At 47.5% G+C, this 19408-nt stretch overlaps 1 long non-coding RNA gene across 3 annotated transcripts in view; it reads right to left on the bottom strand.

Moving 5' to 3' along the window:
* LOC102157930 overlaps positions 2747 to 19408 on the bottom strand; it is a 34896-nt gene continuing 18234 nt past the window's right edge. For 2 of the 3 annotated variants that reach the window (XR_002340336.1, XR_002340338.1), the window contains one exon: positions 15945 to 16157. This is a non-coding gene — a long non-coding RNA (uncharacterized LOC102157930). Of the gene's footprint in view, positions 3623 to 14795; positions 14890 to 15944; positions 16158 to 19408 lie in introns of those variants that run through there. The other variant, XR_002340335.1, reaches the window with a different exon arrangement.

The raw sequence follows: 19408 nt of genomic DNA, 5'->3' as shown, positions 1-19408 counted from the left end.
TAAGGTGGTAAAACATGTTCCCTGTATGTTACCGTTAAAAAAAGAAAGGAGTTCCCACTGTGGCTCGGCAGGTTAAAAACGGACCAGCATCCATGAGGATGCAGGTTTGATCCCTGGCTTTGCTCAGTGGGGTGTTGCTACAAGCTGCAGCATAGGTTGAATATGCAGCTCAGATCCTGAGTTGCCGTGGCTGTGGCGCAGGCTGGCAGCTGCAGTTCCGATTTGACCCCTAGCCCAAAAACTTCAATATGGGAAGGGCATTGGGTGCAGCCCTAAAAAAAAAAAAAAAGAAAAAAAAAAAAAAAAAAAAGAAAGAAAGAAAGAAAGAAAAAAGAAAATTTTTTTTAAAAAAGAAGCTCCCGGAGTTCCCGTCGTGGCTCAGTGGTTAACGAATCTGACTAGGAACCATGAGGTTGGGGTTGATCCCTGGCCTTGCTCAGTGGGTTAAGGATCTGGTGTTGCCATGAGCTGTGGTGTAGGTCACAGATGCAGCTCGGATCTGGCATTGCTGTGGCTGTGGTGTAGGCCAGGGCTACAGCTTCGATTCGACCCCTAGCCTGGGAACCTCCATGTGCCGAGGGTGCAGCCCTAAAAAGCAAAAAATAAAAAAAAATAAGAACAATTCTAAGACAAATCTGTAGAAAATATGGCCAACCATCAGAAAAACAACAGATTACTAGACGGAACACTAGACGCGGGCCCTCTCTGTTATTCTAGAAGTTCTAGGAAAGATTACCTTCAATTGACAGGACATTATAAATCAACAATAATAAAGAAAAATTAGGAGTTCCGTCATGGTTCAGTGGAAACGAATCTGACAGCATCCACGAGGACGCAGGATCCATCCCTGGCCTCGCTCAGTGGGTTAAGGCTCTGGCATTGCCGTGAGCTGTGGTGTAGGTCGCAGATGCAGCTTAGATCCCACGTGGCTGTGGCTGTGATGTAGGCCAGAGGCTGCAGCACTGGTTCAACCCCTAGCCTGGGAACCTCCATATGCTGCAGGTGTGGCCCTAAAAAGACCAAAAAATAAAAATAAAATAAAAAAATTTAAAAATTACCTTCCCTTGACGTACTCCTCCAGCCTTCTCGTTGTGGCCATAAATATCAGTCTTTGAGGTTTATAATTTTGCTTGAAGCTTTCCCTCTGTCTAACCATGATCCTAAGTCCCAGGACTATGCTACCAAAGCCTAGTAGAGATTTTCCACCAGTTCTTCAAGCCAGCAAGTCCAAACGCATTATCTTCGTCTCCTCAGAATTCTCTCCTTTAGATCTTACCGTTTCTGCCAACTGCACCCCTATTTCCTCCAAATCCTGCAGTGATTTCCCTCCTCCATCTCCCGAGCCCTCACAGCCACTGGTGGCCTGGTCCTGGCATGTCCCTTCTCCACATCTCATCTCTTCTACCCATCCCCATTGCCACTACCCGCGGTCCAGTCACTCCTAGACTGCGTAGCAGACTCCAAACGGGCTCTCGTGCAGCCTCCTCCCCTCCTCCCCAAGAGAAGGAAGCTATGGCACAAAGAAAGCAGAATGGGAGGAAGAAAGGGATGGAAACAGTATTGGAAGTTTTTCAATCACTTGAAAATAAAATCAAGAGATTCCTGGGAGTTCCCGCTGTGGTGCCATGGCTTAAGTATTCAACTGCAGCAGCACTGAAGAGGTTCGAGTTGGATCCCCAGCCCAGCGCAGTGGGTGAAAGGATCTGGCATTGCCGCTGGTGACGATGAAGACAGATGCAACGTGGGCAGGGCAAGGACAAACTGAAACACTCAAGCACAAGGCTGGAACCCAAGGACAAGCGGAACTCACACGTGCCATTCCGAAAGTCTCCAAATTCAAGGAAGCGCGTGTCCCCCAGGAGGAGTCGGAGCCCTCCCCTGAGGAAGGAAACACACCCCTGGCTCTGGAGTCAGAAGCCGAAGGAGGCTCCAGTGGAGGCTGGAGAGGCAGTGAGCCCAGAGGGGAGCCAGCAGATAAAGGCAGCAGGCGCCGGAGGTGCGCAGGTGCCTCCAGCCCCTCGCCAGTCTGCGGAGAGGAGAGGGGGCCAGGGTTCCACTTCCGCCTTCCAAATTCCACATCAGAGGTCCTTGCGGCCTCTGCCAACCTGGACCTGTGCAGGAAGGGAATTCTGGGGGGTCTAGCGCCCGCGATCCAAGCTGCTGCAATGGGATACACCCTACCTTCGCTGGGGAGGCCCGTTGTTCTTTCTCTGGCTGTCAAAACGCCGAGGAACAAAAATCTCAGCTCAAGCAATTTCCCCTCTTTAACATTCACTGTGTGTTTTGCTTTGGAGCAGAAGTGGAATTATTCCCGGCTGGCGGCTGCCGGCCTCTGGTCTGGGTCCCTGGGTGGGTCCTTTGCTTCCCTTCGGAACCCACCGGCACCCTCTGCCCTTCGGCCTTTTCTTCCCAGAAGTGGATTGTTCCCTAAACAAAACTCAGTTGAATCTCTGACAGTCACCAGTGGCTTGATAAGTCTGGGAAGTAAAGCTAATTTTTAAGGCCTTAATTATATTACTATTATGTTTCACAATATATGTATATGTTCTGGGTCCCAGAGAGTGTTTTTATTGGCTTCTGTTTGTTTGTTTGTTTGGCTGTTCCCACAGCAGACAGATGTTCCCTGGCCAGTGACCGAACCTGCATCACCTCAGTGACAGCATCCCATCCTTAACCCTCTGTGTCACCCGGCGGGGGTGGGGGCGGAGGGTAAATTAAACCACAAAAGGTACAGATAGTTGATGCAACCATAAAGTATTTTATCCGCATAAAACATGGACACAGCACAGCGTAAATACTCAGATATTTGCTATTACGTTAATTCAGAATGTTTTGTGGGTGATTACATAGAAAACGCATATTACAAAATATTCCACATCCACAGTTTTTTCACAGGAACAAAGGCTGGGTCTAGACTATAATGGAAGTTTTGGATTGAATTTCTAAGTGGTTGGTTGTGGAATTTCCCCGTCTCTTCTCATTTGTCCCTTCATGTTCCTCTGTTGATCAAGGACCCGGAAATGCCAAGCAAATGCCTTAAGGAAAAAGAAATCTAGCAAAGCGCCAGCTCTTTCGCAAAACAGCGTTCTAGTGGAAAAGCCAGCGTGGTGGCGAAGCCGGAGTTTAATTTCTCAGTGGAACAGAGGGTGGCAGCCCTTTGGGGGATCTTGCAGAAGCACGTAGCTGGGAGCCGCCTTCCCCCCACCCAGGCGCAAGGATGCCTTCTTGGAGTTTGAGCTCCATTGCCTGGGAATCAGTCCCTTCTCCTTGTTTATGCTTTAGACGGTCAGCGGCCCCAGCCCAGTTCTGTCGGGGACTCCAGTGTCAGTTCACAGGTTAGAAAATCAGCTTCGCCTCTGCCGCAAACGCATCCGACTGTAACTCTAAGCAGGCCCTGGGCGCCTCCGAGCCTCGGCTTCCCCTGCGTGAAACGCAGACCGTGGAAGATGGGCTGCCCGAGGGCATCCGCGGCGCCAGCCCAGGGTTCCAAGTGCAGAATCACGGCTTGTAGGAGGCCTCCTCAGCGAGTGAGTGGGTTCATCGGTTCGGGGGGCAGGAAGCCAGGACGCGGGGGTTGGCACCACTGTGGGCCGGAGATCAGCACGGCGCCCTCCGCAGCGTTCTGTTTACGGTGAGAAATGGGAACCGTTCTGTGCTGTATTAAAGCAAACCAGGGAGTTCCCTCGTGGCTCAGCCGGTTAAGGATCCGGCAGGTGTCGCTCCTCTGCGGTGAGTTCGATCCCTGGCCCTGGAATTTCCGCATGCTCCGGGGGCGGCCAGGAAAAAAAAAAGCATACCAGTATGTATCAGGAGATCCCGTGGATATCATGTCAACTTTTAGCGTAAAACTGATGACATCAATAAAACTGCGTGCCTCAGAACTTTTCAGGGACCACCTGCCATTCTTTTCTGCCTCCAGGGTCACTTCCACGAGCCTGTCCCTTTGGGGAAGTGTTTTGTCTTCGGGAGAAAGATGCTCTGGCGCCCTCTGGTGACGTATCCCAGTAAGGCACCACTCGCCTTCCAAAGACTCTCACACCAAAATCCTGTTTTTGCCATTTGCGTCCTATGTTAGCCTGCTTCTGGATGATTACACTTACTGACAACTCTAAGAACCCCCAAGTACTGGTTATGAGAGTCCGTGTTGGAAATATGGACTCAAGGCAAGATTAGACCAGAAGCACTAATAAACTCAACTCGGCAGGACTGCCAAGTCTTGGTGTTGGCTCATTTCGTAGGGAAAAAATACCTTGGAGAGATGGTGGCTCACAAAGCATGACTTAATGGCCAATCAGGTCCTCACAGCCTAACCCCTCTTCATCTTTTTTTTTTTTTTTTTTTTTTTTGTCTTTTGTCTTCTTAGGTCCACACCTGCAGCATATGGAGGTTCCCAGGCTAGGGGTCTAATCGGAGCTGTTGCTGCCAACCTATGCCAGAGCCACAGCAACAGCAACGCCAGATCTGAGCCATGTCTTCGACCTACACCACAGCTCACAGCAGTGCCGGATCCTCAATCCACTGAGCGAGGCCAGGGATGGAACCCACAACCTCATGGTTCCTGGTCAGATTCGTTTCCACTGTGCGACGACAGGAACTCCCTTTTTTTCTCTCTTTTTTTTTCTTTTTAAGGCTGCACTCATGGCATATGGAAGTTCCCAGGCTAGGGGCCTAATTGGAGCTACAGCTGCTGGCCCATGCCACAGCGACAGCAATGTGGGATCCTTAAGGTAGAGATGAGAATTACGCATTTTAAACAAGATCCCGAGGTGACTGCTGGGCAAGCCAAGATTTAGAAATTGCCTCATAGACCTGTGACTTCAGAGACATGATGACAATCATGATACCCTCTGTCCTCATAACATGTTTATGTTTCTGCTGCCACTTGCCCACCCCACTGCCAACATGACTGCACGGCTTAGATCTGAGCACCAGCCAGGGTGTACAAGCATGAACCTCCTGGCTTCTGAGGAAATAGATCATAAAGTAAGTTTTCCAGCTCTTTCCTGGACCCCTTTTTTCATCCATCAGGTTAGTGTTTCTGAGTAAGACTCTTGGCTGAGCAACATTAAATTATAGCCCTACCACTGCAATGAAAATGTCAAGGATTGGAGTTCCGGTCATGGCTCAGAGGAAATGAATCTGACTAGCATTCTCGAGGATGCAGGTTCGATCCCTGGCCTCGCTCAGTGGGTTAAGGATCTGGCATTGCCGTGAGCTGTGTTGCAGGTCACAGATGCAGCCCCAATTTGGCGTTGCTGTGGCTGTGGCGTAGGCCAGCAGCGGCAGCTCCGATTCAACCCCTAGCCTGGGAACCTCCATATGCTGCGGGTGCGGTCCTAAAATAGCAAAAAAAATTGAGCACTTGCCATTTCTTTTGACAGAAACTGTGCGGTCAGGGACCTGAAACCCACCTTGGAGGTCAGGTACTCAGTGTTGGGAAGGACACGGAAGTCCAACTTCTCGCCCAGGGCAACAATTGCATCCCTCACACTCTGTGGGGACATTTGTCTTAGATGCTGACTGCTGCAGCTCTCTGCCCTTGGACCAATTTTCAGGTGCACTTTTCATCTGAGTATCAAGTGCCTCCTCACCCAGCAAGGCTCCGAAAAGAGGTGGCGAACAAAACAGCCTAGGAGGCACCAACACTGGTCGCGGGTGTTGCGAGTGCTGACGCTCACGGGTCGGCCTCTGAGCAGCGCAGTCCAACATCCCAGCCGCAGGCCAGACATGGCCGCCAAGCGCCTGAAAGGCGGCTCATGCAGAAGGTACGCTAAGCGTGGAATTCTTACTATGCCACTGTGGACTCACAGTAAGAATGTAAAATATCTCATTGATACTCGATAGAGAGAATACTGAAATGATAATAGTCTGGATGTATTGGGTCAAATATAATATACTATTTAAATTAATACTACTTGTTTATTTGTCCTTTGCAAATTTGGCTACTAGGCAGTTTAAAGTTATATAACACGGCTCAGCTGCTGCTGGTCTGGACGTGTGGTATTTATCGGATGGTTTCCATTGAAACTAACCTTTTGGGGGCTTAACCACTTCCCTAACACGGTCTTCCTGGTTCCATCTAGTTCTCTCCCTCCTTGCCAGCCCTATCCTATTGCCCACAGAGTTGGGTGACACAGGACAGCTCTTGCCGGAAAGTCTTGCTAGAGTGCCCCAGGTTGCCCACTCCATGGCCACATCACTCTGGCTGTTAGCAGATCCGTCCGTCCTTCCTCCCTCCCTCCCTTTCTTTTTTCTTTCCTTCCTTCCTTCCCTTCCCCTTCCTTCCTTCCTTCCTTCCTTCCTTCCTTCCTTTCTTTCTCTATTTCCCTCTTTCTCTTTCCTTCCTCTCTCCTGCTTGCTTGCTTTTTTTTATCTTCTTAGGGCCGTACCCAAGGCATATGGAAGTTCCTAGGCTAGGGGTCAAATTGCAGCTACAACTACCAGCCTATGCCACAGCCACAGCAACTCAGAATCCAAGCCGTGTCTGCGACCGAGTCTGAGCGAGGCCAGGGATTAAACTGGAGTCCTCATGGATACTAGTAGGGTTCGCTACTGCTGAGTCACAACAGGAACTCCTGGTTTTTTTTTGGTTTGTTTGGTCGGGCTTTTTTTGGTTGCCCTGGGCATGTGGAATTTCCGGGTGAGGGACTGGATCTGAGCTGCAGTTGCGACCTACACCACAGCTCTGGCAACACCTGATCTTTAACCCACCACGCCAAGCTGGGGGATGAACGTGCGTCCCAGTGCTCCAGATCCTGCAGCACCACAGCAGGAAATCTATCTTTTTTTTTTTTTTGGCTGCACCTGCCTTATGTGGAAATTCTGGGGCCAGGGATCAAACCTGTGCCACAGCAGCGACCCGAGCCGTAGCAATGACAATGCCAGATCCTTAACTTTGAGCCGCCAGGGAACTCCAGAAGGTTCTTTCTTATATATAAGCCAACATAGGCTTCCCTGAGACAGCTTTCTATGAGAATAAGTGAGTCATAGTTAATGACTAGCTAGTAGCACATTTATGTTATTATTTAGTCAACTTCCTGGTGCTACTTATTTGGTCTGCTTTCAGGTTTCTAAAATTTGTATTATGGTGATCATCCTTATGGTTAAATCTTTATACACAAATTAAATACTTTCCTTTGGATAAAGTCTTAGTAACATAAGACACCATTCTATATTACATGAGCAACACTGGGTATTATAGATTTTCAAAATCTTTGTAATTCCAATAAAATGGTGATTTTGTTAAATATTTTATTTTATTTATTTATTTTGTCTTTTTGTCATTTTAGGGCCACACTTGTGGCATATGGAGTTTCCCAGGCTAAGGGTCTAATCGGAGCTGTAGCTGCCAGCCTACACCACAGCCACAGCAATACCAGATCTGAGCCATGTCTGTGACCTACACCACATCTCACGGCAACGTCAGATCCTTAACCCGCTGAGCAAGGCCAGGGATTGAACCTGCAACCTTGGGGTTCCTAGACGGATTCGTTTCTGCTGCGCCACGACAGGAACTCCCTGCTGCCCTCATTTAGATGGGGCGTGTTCTACCATCAGTGCAACCCCAGCCACATACAGTGCACCTGGCATGCACACAGGATGTGTCCAGTAGAGCCTGCATTTGTGAAGCCTCATCTGGCCCAACACCGAAGTAGAGAAGGAAACCGAAGCCCACTGGATTTACCTCTCTAAACAGTTTGCTGGATTTTCGCCTCATCCCTGCACTACCTTCCATTGGCTCTAGAATAAGCTCCGGATTGTACAAATCTGACTCGGTCGTACCCTGTTTAAAATCCTTCAGTAGCTCTACTAACTAAGGATCTCCCTGTGCTTTAGCAGAGAGTTCCCTGTGCTTTAGCAGCTTAAGGATCCAGTATGGTCACTGCAGTGGCTGGGGGTGCTGGACATGCCACAAGCACAGCCAAAAAAACCCCACATAAATAAAGAGCCCAATATTCTGGAGTTCCCTGGTGGTTCAATGGGTTAAGGATCCAGCATTGTCACCGCTGTGGCTCTGGCTACTGCTGCGGTGCAACTGATCTCTGGTCTGGGAAATTCTGCATGCTGTGGATGCAGCCAAAAAATAAAAAAATAAAAAGGCCCTAATCTTATCGTGGTTTATGAGACCGTTCCGTGCAAAGCCTGCTTGACCAGTCGTAGCTCACACAACTCCAACTCACCAACCACACCAGCTATCTTCATGTGTTCCTCTAGTCTGCCAAATCCTCTTGTGCCTCAGGGTCTCCACACCTGCTGTTCCTTTTTCCTAAAAGGCTCTTCTCTATCTATTTATTTGTCTGACGATTCCTTATTCATATTTAGTACTTAGCTCAGATACCTCTGATTCTTTCTCCCTGTCACCTCACTGTCTCTGCCAGGGGACCCACAGTCCTCCTTGCAGCTCTCGGAATGGCTTATCACGACTTCCTCACTACGCTGCGTGCTCCTTGAGGAAAGGGGCCACAAATCATTAAATTTTATCCTCATTATTATTCTTTTTCTTTTCAGGGCTGCACCTGCAGCATATGGACATTCCCAGGCTGGGGGTCGAATCAGAGCTGCAGCGGCCAGCCTACACCACAGCCACAGCAACTCTGGGCCTGAGCCCCATCTGCGACCTACACTGAAGCTCACAGCAACGCTGGATCCTTAACCCACCACGTGAGGCCAGGGATCGAATCCATATCCTCAGGGATACTAGTCAGGTTTTTAACCTGCTGAGCCACGATGGGAGCTCCTTACTAGTCGGGTTTTAACCTGCTGAGCCATGACGGGAGCTCCTTTTATCCTCATTATGTATCCCAGTGCTCAATAAACGTTGAATAAATGACAGCCATGCTCCGGGTGACTGTGTTACATGACGAGCTGTGAGAAATTATGGTTTCCCCTGATTTCCTGTAGGGTCGTGACCAGGAGTCCTTGGTAAGCTGGAGAGAGTGTGGGAAAGCTTCACTCTGACCATATTACTAGACGGTCCCAGGAAACTGAGTCTTCACCGTGGGTTTTTTTTTTTTGTTTTTTTTGTTTTTGTCTTTTTGCCATTTCTTGGGCTGCTCCTGCGGCATATGGAGGTTCCCAGGCTAGGGGTCATATTGGAGCTGTAGCCATCGGCCTATGCCAGAGCCACAGCAACACGGGATCTGAGCTGCATCTGCAACCTACACCACAGCTCACGGCAACGCCGGATCCTTAACCCACTGAGCAAGGCCAGGGATCGAACCGGAAACCTCATGGTTCCTAGTTGGATTCGTTAACCACTGCGCCACGACGGGAACTCCCACCGTGGGTTTTATTCCTCCTCTCTCTTCTCTACACATTGTGTACTTCATTGTGGCTTCAGTGATTCCCAGGAGTTCTCACTGGGACGCAGTGGGTGAAGGATCTGGCACAGTCATGGCAGTGGCTGGGGTTGCTGCTGTGGCACCGGTTCCATCTCTGGCCTGAGAACTTCCGTATGCTGTGGAAAAAAACTGACTCCCAAACATCCACTTGACTCCAGATAATACCATAAGCCAACCATGGTAATTCTATACTCCTCGCTACTGTGTGGTTCACAAATGGGTTTGTGAACAAAACCCGGTTAGTGGGACGGGAGAAAGACCCTGAGGACGGAAGGTGGCTCTGAGAGATGGCCCTCCGTCCTGAAGGACAGGTGCCTCCTCCCATGGCGTCTCGACATTGTTATTTCAGAACATGACACACACAAATGCTGAAGGTATCCTGCCACCAGCCTGAAAATGAGCCAGTGTCAAGGACAGCAGAAAGGTCGGAACAAAACAATCCTGAAAAGAAGCTTAAACAGCTGAATCAACCAATCCTGATTCTTGCTACAGAATGGGGGTTAATTGTTAATTATGGCAACAGGTAATAAATTTCCCTCCTGTTAAGCCAGTTTAAGTCATGTTCATGTACTTTAATCTGGAACCAAAACATGTTACCTGATATAGTTCTTCAATTCCCATCATCATTCCTAAAATAACTGCTACATAATCCTCAACTTTCTAATCCCTTTATTAGTCTCTGAATAGCTTAATTAATCAGATAAGCTTTGGATGATCTAAAACCGAGCACTACAAAGGGGAAAGTGATATGATCAGGAATTCTTTAAGTATTTGTTTTCTTTGTATCAGTTTTACACATGGCTCTTAATTATGGACCACGTTCATCTGAGGGGCCAGGCGGGCGCCTCATCCATCACTCCTACAATGGGCCACATTGTTAGTTTCTATCCAGCTTTCAGTCACGGTTTTTCCTTCTTAACTGCAACCAGATTTTGTTTACAAGAATACCTTAGAGTCCCGGAGTTCCTGCTGTGGCTCAGTGGGTTAAGAACCCGACATAGTGTCTATGAGGATGCTAGTATGGTCCCTGGCCTAACTCAGTCGGTTAAGGATGCGGCATAGGTCACAGATGCGGCTCGGATCTGTTGTTGCTGTGGCTGGGGCACAGGCTGGCAGCTGCAGCTCCGATTCGACTTCCGGCTGGGAACGTCCACATGCTGCAGGGAGAACCATAAGAAGAAAAAAGAAAAGGACGGATCCTTCGAGCCTGCTGGCAGTCACAGTACCCTCAGCTATAAGAGCAGGTTTGACTCCTCCATGGGTAACCCACTGCCCCCGGTCAATGGTCAGCTTGACTAATCCCGTGACTGAATTCTGGCTGGAGAGACCACGAGGGGACGTCTACTGGGAGGCTTCTGGGAAGACGTCTCTCTCTCCTAAGGCAGACATCATCCATATTCCTCTTAGCTCCCTGTGGGAATGTGGATTCCAGAATTACTGCTGTCATTTTATTACAAGCCTGAGGATGAAGCCAACACTAGGGATTTCAGAAGAGGAAGATGAAAAGAATCCAGGCCCTTGATGGTACCTCGAGCTCTTGAATTGACCAATGCTGAAGCCCTCTTCTGCCTTAGTTGAAACTTTTAGCAATGAAAGAGAGCGCATTTTCTTTCTTCCCTTTTCTTTCTTTCTTTTTTTGGCCGCACCTACAGCACGTGGAAGTTCCCCAGCCAGGGATGGAACTTGCACTGCAGTTGCGACAAGCCTGCACCACAGCTGCAGCAAAGCCAGATCCTGAGACTGCTGTGCCACAAGGGAACAACAGTGCATTTTCTTATTTTTAAGCCAATGTGATTTAGACTTTCTGGCATTTGCTCTTAAAACATCCACAGGGGAGTTCCCCTTGTGGCTCAGTGGTAACGAACCCCACCAATATCCATGAGGATGCAGGTTTGTTCCCTGGCCTCAGTCACTCAGTGGGTCAAGGATCCAGCATTTTGGTGAGCTGTGGTGTAGGTCACACACGTGGCTCAGTTCCTGTAGTTCTGTGGCTGTGGTGCAGGCTGGTGGCTACAACTCCGATTTGACCCCTAGCCTGGGAATTTCCATATGCCATGGGTGCAGCCATAAAAATAAAGACAAAAAAAAAAAATCCCCATGATACATCTCCAGCATGGGGGAGGGTGCCTTGCACTTAACCATTTATTATTTTCCTTATAGCCCTAAGTCATTTTTGTGTATTTCGTTTGCTGGTTGAAAATCAATTTCTCATTAAGCATCTGATATGTGGGGGATGTGACTTGAAAAGGACCTTTCGGGAATCAGCTGTTGTTCAGTTCTCCTCTCCAATACAAATCAAATGGTACATACTTGTATTAGTCAGGATAGGGTAGGGTAGGATGCAATAACGAAGCCTAAATCTCAGTGTCTTAACCTACGTCAAAAAAAAAAAAAGTTTCTCTCTCACCCTCATAAGTTTTGATGAAGGTGTGCCAAGCTCTCCTCCATCTGGCTTTTTTTTTTTTTTTTTTTTTGCTTTTTAGGGCCGCACCCAGCCGCACCCGTTCCCAGGCTAGGAGTCTAATCAGAGCTACAGATGCCAGCCTGCACCACAACCACAGCAATGCAGGATCTGATCCACAGCTCACAGAAACGCTGGATCCTTCACCCACTGAGCGAGGCCAGGGATCGAACCTGTAACCTCATGGTTCCTAGTCAGATTTATTTCCACTGCGCCATGACAGGCACTGCAGAATCCAGCTTTATTCTATACAGAAATGCTGCCCTCTCAGCCTGGGCTTCCAAGGTCACTGTGACACGGGGGATGGCACAGGGAGCTAGCACACCAGCTATTAAGTATTTCTATCCAGACGCAACACGCATTACTTACATTCACCTTTCTTTCTTTTTTGTCTTTTTAGGGCTGCACCTGCGGCATATGGACTAGGAGTCAAATCGGAGCTATAGCCGCTGGCCTAGACCACAGCCACAGCAATGCAGGATCTGAGAACTTCTGCATGCTGCAAGCATGGCCAAAAGCAAAAAATAAATAAAGCAGAGTTATGACCGTCCCTGTTCTGGGACTGGTCATGGGGTGGAAGCAGGTGGGAACCACGGCTGCATTCTTCAGATCGGCTTCATGTTTTTCTTACCCTCCGCAAGCACCTCAGCAGGATGGGTTCTCTAGCTGGATCCTTTAACCTACTGTGCCAGGCCAGGGATTGAACCTGCGTCCTGGCGCTGCAGAGATGCCGCAGATCCTGTTGCACCACAGCGGGAACTATTGATATTTTGATGGAACACGTGCCACTCAGTCATGATGGGTAGTTTGAGTCACAGGTGTCTGTCAAGGGCAGGGCCTAGTTATCCAGGAGCTTTTTGTCTTTTTTTTTTTTTTTTTTTTTTTTTTTTTAGGGCTATACCTGTGATACATGGAGATTCCCCAGGCTAGGGGTCGAATCGGATCTGTAGCCAATGGCCTAGGCCACAGCCCCAGCAATGCCAGATCCAAGCCGTGTCTGTGACCGACACCACGGCTCATAGCAACGGATCCTTAACCCACTGAGCAAAGCCAGGGATCGAACCTGTGTTCTCATGGATGCTAGTTGATTTGTTTCCATTGAGCCACACTGGGAACTCCTTTTTTTTTTAATAGACAATAGTTGAAGATCTTTTAGGAGCTGGGTCCCTACAATGAGGCCTGCATCTGAGCTCTCAGCGAGAGAGCTGGCGGGATAGACATCCTAACCCGACTCTTCTCGCGCTCTCTGATCTCCTTCTCGGTTGGCCATGGACTGAACACAAGTGGATTCCAGAGAACAAAGGTTCGTTGGTGACTGCACACCACGTATGTCACCGTCCCAGGGCACAAACAGGCTGGAGAAGGGTGGAGGGCAGACCTAGGAAGGCGCATCAAAGCCGTCCTGCATATCAGTGAGCAGAGTCCAGGGGGAGGCAAGGGAATTAAGAATAAAAGGAGGAGCTCCTGCTGTGGCCGTACTGGGCTACATATCTGACTGTGAGAGTTCGATCCCCCACCCAGCACAGTAGATTGAAGGGTTCAGTCCCTGGCCAGGGAACTTCCATATGCCTCGAGTGCAGCCATACAAAAAAATAAAAAATAAAGTGAAAGATGGTCCCATTTAAGCAGGTAGGGGAGTGACGAGAACATGAGAGGAGGGGTCGGCAGAGAAAAAGACAAGGGATCCTGTAACTACAGGCCAGATGCGCGTTACCGGATGTTTAAGTGGGAATACTAGAGCGAGATGGAAAGACAGAAGGTATCTGTCAGAGAAGGAAATGGCTCAATTTTATGTGAGCTCTTAGTCACGACAAGGTTTAGAGGAGTGCCGCCCAGCGGAACTTTCTGGGACGACGGACATGTTTCTGGGCTCTCCAGTCCTGTGCCTGCTTCTACCGCATGTGGCTACTGAGCTCTCAAAACACGGCTCATGTGACAGAGGAAATGATTTTTAATTTAATTTTAATTAATTAATTAACAGTTTTGGCCACACCCATGGCATACGGAAATTCTGGGGCCAGGGTTGGAACCCACACCACAGCAGCAATCCGAGCTACAGAAGTGACAATGCCAGATCCTTAGTCTGTTGAGTCGCCTGGGAACTCCTAAATTTTTTTTGTTCCGCCCACTGCATGTGGAAATTCCCCTGCCAGGGATTGAACTCATACTGCAGCTGCGGCCTGTGCCACAGCTGTGGCAAGGCCAGACCCTTAACCCACTGCACCATAAGTGAACTTCCGAGAACTCCCAATTTGGATTAATTAATTTTAATTTAAATACCCAAACGGGGCCAGTGGATCCTGAATTGGACAGCATAGTTCTAGAGCGTGGTCACGTCAGCTGTTTTATTGGGAGGTGCAATCTAGAGGCAGCAAAGAATGATGGAAAAAAGAAAAAAGCAGAAGCAAATACCATGTGTGAGTTACCAAGCTGGTCCCAGCTTCACAAGAAAATGCAGCTGTCACACAGACATCTCTGGAGGTGCTGCATGGCGCGCTTGTACTTGGGACACCCCACTAAGAAGAGGAAGGAAGGCGCTCCTGCTGCGCCTCAGCAGCTTAAGACCCTGACATAGTGTCTGTGAGGATGTGGGTTCGATCCCTGGCCTTGCGCAGTGGGTTAAGGATCCGGCATTGCCATAAGCTGTGGCGTTGGTTGCAGATGCGGCTTGGATCCAGTGTCACTGTGGCTGGGGCCAAGAGGCCAAAAGGCCAAGGTTAGGAGGCAGGGTCAGGGATCCAAGTGAGTCTGGGGTAATGTATGAACTCAGTGTAGTACATTGTGAGTGACCTTGGGCAGGTCAACTAAGCCCTTCAAGACGTAGCTCCCTCTGTACAATGTTTGGCAGGACGTACCTCGTATGCTGGCTCAGACGATGCACCCACATTCCCCAGTATTACTATGAGAATTTTGTAGCAATAGGTGAGGCACTATCACCTTGCTATTTCACTGATGGGAAATCGCGGCTAAGTAAGAGTAAATGAAGTACTTACAAACGGCAGAGCAGAGTACCGCCAACTCAGTCTCACTCTTCCCACCCTCTCCATTTCCCCTTGAGCTTTCCTCTGAGGACTGAATCTCGAAACCCTAAGAGAGAGAAGGATTCAAGAACTAAAGTGAGTTAGAAGTTATACATGGGGGCAGATATTATAAAGGGTAAAATATGTGTCCAACAACACTGTATAACATAACAATTTTTTTTTTTTTTTTTTTTTTTTTGTCTTCTTAGGGCCACATCTGTGGCATATGGAGGATCCCAGGCTAGGGGCTGAATCGGAGCTGTAGCCGCCGGCCTACACCACAGCCACAGCAACATGGGATCCGAGCCCTGTCTGCGAACTCCACCAGAGCTCATGGCAATGCTGGATCCCTTTTTTTTTTTTTTTTTTTTTGGTGTTTCTTTTTTTTTTTTTTAATTTTTTATTACTCAAATGAATTTATCACATCTGTAGTTGTGTAATGATCATAACAATTTGATTTCACTGGATTTCCATCCCACAGCCCAAGCACATCCCCCCACCCTCCAAACTGTCTCCTCCGGAGACCATAAGTGTTTCAATGTCTGTGAGTCAGCATCTGTTCTGCAAAGAAGTTCCGTCTGTCCTTTTTTCAGATTCCACATGTCAGTGAAAGCATTGGATGTTGGTGTCTCATTGTACGTCTGACTTCACTTAGCATGATAGTTTCTAGGTCCATCCATGTGGCTAAAAATGCCGGTATTTCATTCTTTTTGATGGCCGAGTAATATTCCATTGTGTATATGTACCACATCTTCTGGATCCACTCCTCTGTTGATGGACATTGAGGTTGTTTCCATGTCTTGGCTACTGTAAATAGTGCTGCAATGAACATCGGTGTACATGTGTCTTTGCGAGACATGGTTTTCTCTGGGTAGATGGCCAGGAGTGGGATTGCTGGATCAAATGGTAGTTCTATATTTAGTTTTCTGAGGCATCTCCATACTGTTTTCCACAGTGGTTGCACCAATTTACAATCCCACCAACAGTGTACTAGGGTTCCTTTTTCTCCACACCCTCTCCAGCACTTATTGTTTGTAGACTCTTTGATGAAGGCCATTCTGGCTGGTGTAAAGTGATACCTCCGAGTGGTTTTGATTTGCATTTCTCTGATGATGAGTGATGTTGAACATGCAACGCTGGATCCTTAACCCACTGAGCAAGGCCAGGGATTAAACCCACGTCCTCACGGATGCGAGTCAGACTCGTTTCTGCTGAGCCATGATGGGAACTCCCTAGTAAAAGTGTACTTTAAAAGCAGTTTACAGGCAAAGTCTTACAAGCACTCCAAAAAAGTTTGTTCTGAGAATGAATTTATTTCTGTTGACTTGTAGTGATCTGTTGAAGCATAAAACATAGGACCCATTATCCGAACAGTTTCCAGCGGCAGTTTCATTGGCCACATGAGCACAGCAGGAGAGCTGCTATCGTTGAGACCACACATGCTCTGACTTGTCAAGACCTACCTTTGTGTCGCCTCCTGCCAAGTAACAGGCTCAGCTATCACCGTTGCTAATCCCTTGGATCCGGCTGCCTGTCAGACGGTGAGAGCCCAAGCCACAACTCCCACTGACAGCAAACCTCTTTCAGATCTCAATTCCAAGAAAAAGGCCGAGAGATGGAGGGGTTCATTAAGCCAAGACCTTCCAGAGGCTATGAGTAAAACCTCAGAATGAAAGTGAGATGTGAATTGATACTTTTTTGCACTGTATGTAAAAAAGGAAGATCCAGACTCTCTTAAAAACAGAGTGACTTTCTAGCCTTCAAACTCTCTGAGTAAGGTGATATGAAAGTGATGCTAGGTAAGGGAGGTAGACAGAGCTCTTAAAGGAGCCTGGCTGTCCCCAGGAGCACACAGCAGAGATAAGCCATTTCATAACTGAAGACTCTTTCTGTAATTTAAAATTTTTTTTTTTTTTTTTTTTTGCTTTTTAGGGCCACACACGCAGCACATGGAGGTTCCCAGGCTAGGGGTCCAATCGGAGCTACAGCTACCGGCCTACGCCACAGCCACAGCATCACAGGATCCAAGCTGCAAATATCTGTGACCTACACCACAGCTCACAGCAACACCAGATCCTTAATCCACTGAGCTAGGCCAGGCATCAAACCTGCAACCTCACGGTTCCTAGTCGGATTTGTTTCTGCTGCACCATGACAGGAACTCCTCCTGTAATTTTTTTAAAGTTTTTTTTTTTTTTGTCTTTTTACCATTTCTTCAGCTGCTCCCGTGGCATATGGAGGTTCCCAGGCTAGGGGTCAAATGGGAGCTGTAGCCATCAGCCTACACCAGAGCCACAGCAACACGGGATCCAAGCTGCGTCTGCGACCTACGCCACAGCTCATGGCAATGCCGGATCCTTAACCGACTGAGCAAGGCCAGGGATGGAACCAGCAACCTCATGGTTCCTAGTCGGATTCGTTAACCACTGAGCCACGACGGAAACCCCCTAAAGTTTTTTTTTTAAATTGAGTATAGTTGATTTACAATGTTGTGTTAGTTTCAGGGATACAGCAAAGTGATTCAGTTGCATACACAAGAGATATATTGTTTTTCAGATTCTTTTCCTTCATAGGTTATTACGAAATATTGAGTTCCCTGTGTTATACAGTAGGTCCTTGTTTGTCACCTATTTTATACGTAGGAGTGTGTATATACATTAGTCTCACTCCTAATTAATATGCCCATCACCTGACTTTTCCTGTAAATCGTACGGGTGCCCTCAGGGGATGGAAGCGGAAGCTGGCACCCATTAAGTGATGCTATTTCCCTGAGATGCTGGAAGGGATGGGAAGGTCACTCAAATGTTAGACTGAATCAGGTGTCCTGGACACCCAGGGTGTCCTCATCAAGAGAAAGGCAAACAGGGGTTCTATGTCGCTAAACTTACTTCCCAGCCCTAAATCAGAAGGTGGTGGCAGGGCCAAAAGACACAACAATAATCAACACTGGCTCCTTTCCGGGGGAGCTGAATGGTGGGCCAGCGGCGACATAAACACATCCATGAACTATCTCCAAGGCTGTTTTTTGTTTTTTTTTTTTTTTTGTCTTTTTGCTATTTCTTGGGCCGCTCCCGCGGCATATGGAGGTTCCCAGGCTAGGGGCTGAATCAGAGCTGCAGCCGCTGGCCTATGCCACAGCCACAGCAACTCGGGATCCAAGCTGCATCTGCAAACTACACCACAGCTTTTGGCAACACTGGGTCCTTAATCCACTGAGCGAGGCCAGGGATTGAACCCTCATCCTCATGGATACTAGTCAGGTTTGTTAACCGCTGAGCCACAATAGGAACTCCCAAGGCTGTTTATAGTAATAAGGAAAAAGAGCCTCAAGTAGTTACAGTCTAGGTGGTGGCATTTCAAATAAACTTTCCACCAAAGAGGATAGAAATTTTTCTGTCAGAGAAGAAGCACATCTGTTTTGTGTCTTTGGGTTCTTATGACTAGAATGGTGCCTTTCATGGCTACTGTAGGATTCAACAATTTGTCATCTCTGCTGATAGTAAAAAGGCTTGATTAAAAAAAATTTTTTTCCCCTGGGCTTTCTGAAGTAATTACTTGTTTACCTTTCACTTTCAGTGGTCAAGGGGTGCAAACGCATCTGCTTTGACCCCATATTGTCTTTCGAGGCACTAACCAGCTGTCATCCACAAACAGCTGTGAAAAAAATGTTTCAAAACCGTTACGTCTTTTTTAGATGAATTCTCATTTTTAGCCCCTCTTCTTCTTCTTTCTCTAACATTTACAAATATCACTTAAGGTTCTGCTCCTTGCCAGTTTTGTGATGTTGAGAAAATCATGTAATTTCTTGGAGCTCGTATTTCTGCACTTGTTTAATATGGATGATAGTAATACCTACCCCACGGGGGTTCTGAAAAGTAAATGAGTTATTATCTGCAAATGTCTTCAGCAGGATGCTTAATGGGCTGTAGTTGTGCATAGGATTATTGGATTAAAAACCATGCAAAAGTGACAGCTAAGTTTTCCTGATGACATTTAAAATTTCTCCTTTGAATCTGAAGTGAATATCAAAAAAAAAAGGGAAAGGAGTAAGAAATCATTCTTTCTTTCTTTCTTTCTTTCTTTTTTTTTTTTTTTTTTGTCTTTTGTGTTTTCTAGGGCTGTACCCTCAGCATATGGAGGTTCCCAGGCTAGGGGTCTAATTGGAGCTGTAGCTGCCGGCCTACACCACAGCCACAGCAAAGCCAAATCTGAGCCTCGTCTGTGACCTACACCTCGGCTCACAGCAACGCTGGATCCTTAACCCACTGACGAGGCCAGGGATCAAACCCACAACCTCATAGTTCCTAGTTAGATTCATTTCCACTGCTCCACGACCGAACTCCCAAAATCTTTCATGTTTTGGAACGTATTTTAGAAGGAAGTCAATGTCATATGGTGTAAATATTTTTTTTTTCCGATTTAGGCCAATCCTACCTTTTCTGAAATATAGGCACTTTGAATTTTCTTTTGATTTTGAAGAATTTTGTTTAAATCAAAGACTTCCAAACATCTAGATTTTTCAGAGAAAATACAAAAAATTATCAGGAAAAAAATTCCTGCAGCATATCCAGTTTCATCTGGATCAG

Source organism: Sus scrofa, chromosome 18, assembly GCF_000003025.6.
Source record: "Sus scrofa isolate TJ Tabasco breed Duroc chromosome 18, Sscrofa11.1, whole genome shotgun sequence".
Taxonomy (NCBI): domain Eukaryota; kingdom Metazoa; phylum Chordata; class Mammalia; order Artiodactyla; family Suidae; genus Sus; species Sus scrofa.
The sequence above is the reverse complement of the archived record's forward strand: the minus strand, read 5'-3'. Positions and strand labels throughout refer to the sequence as shown.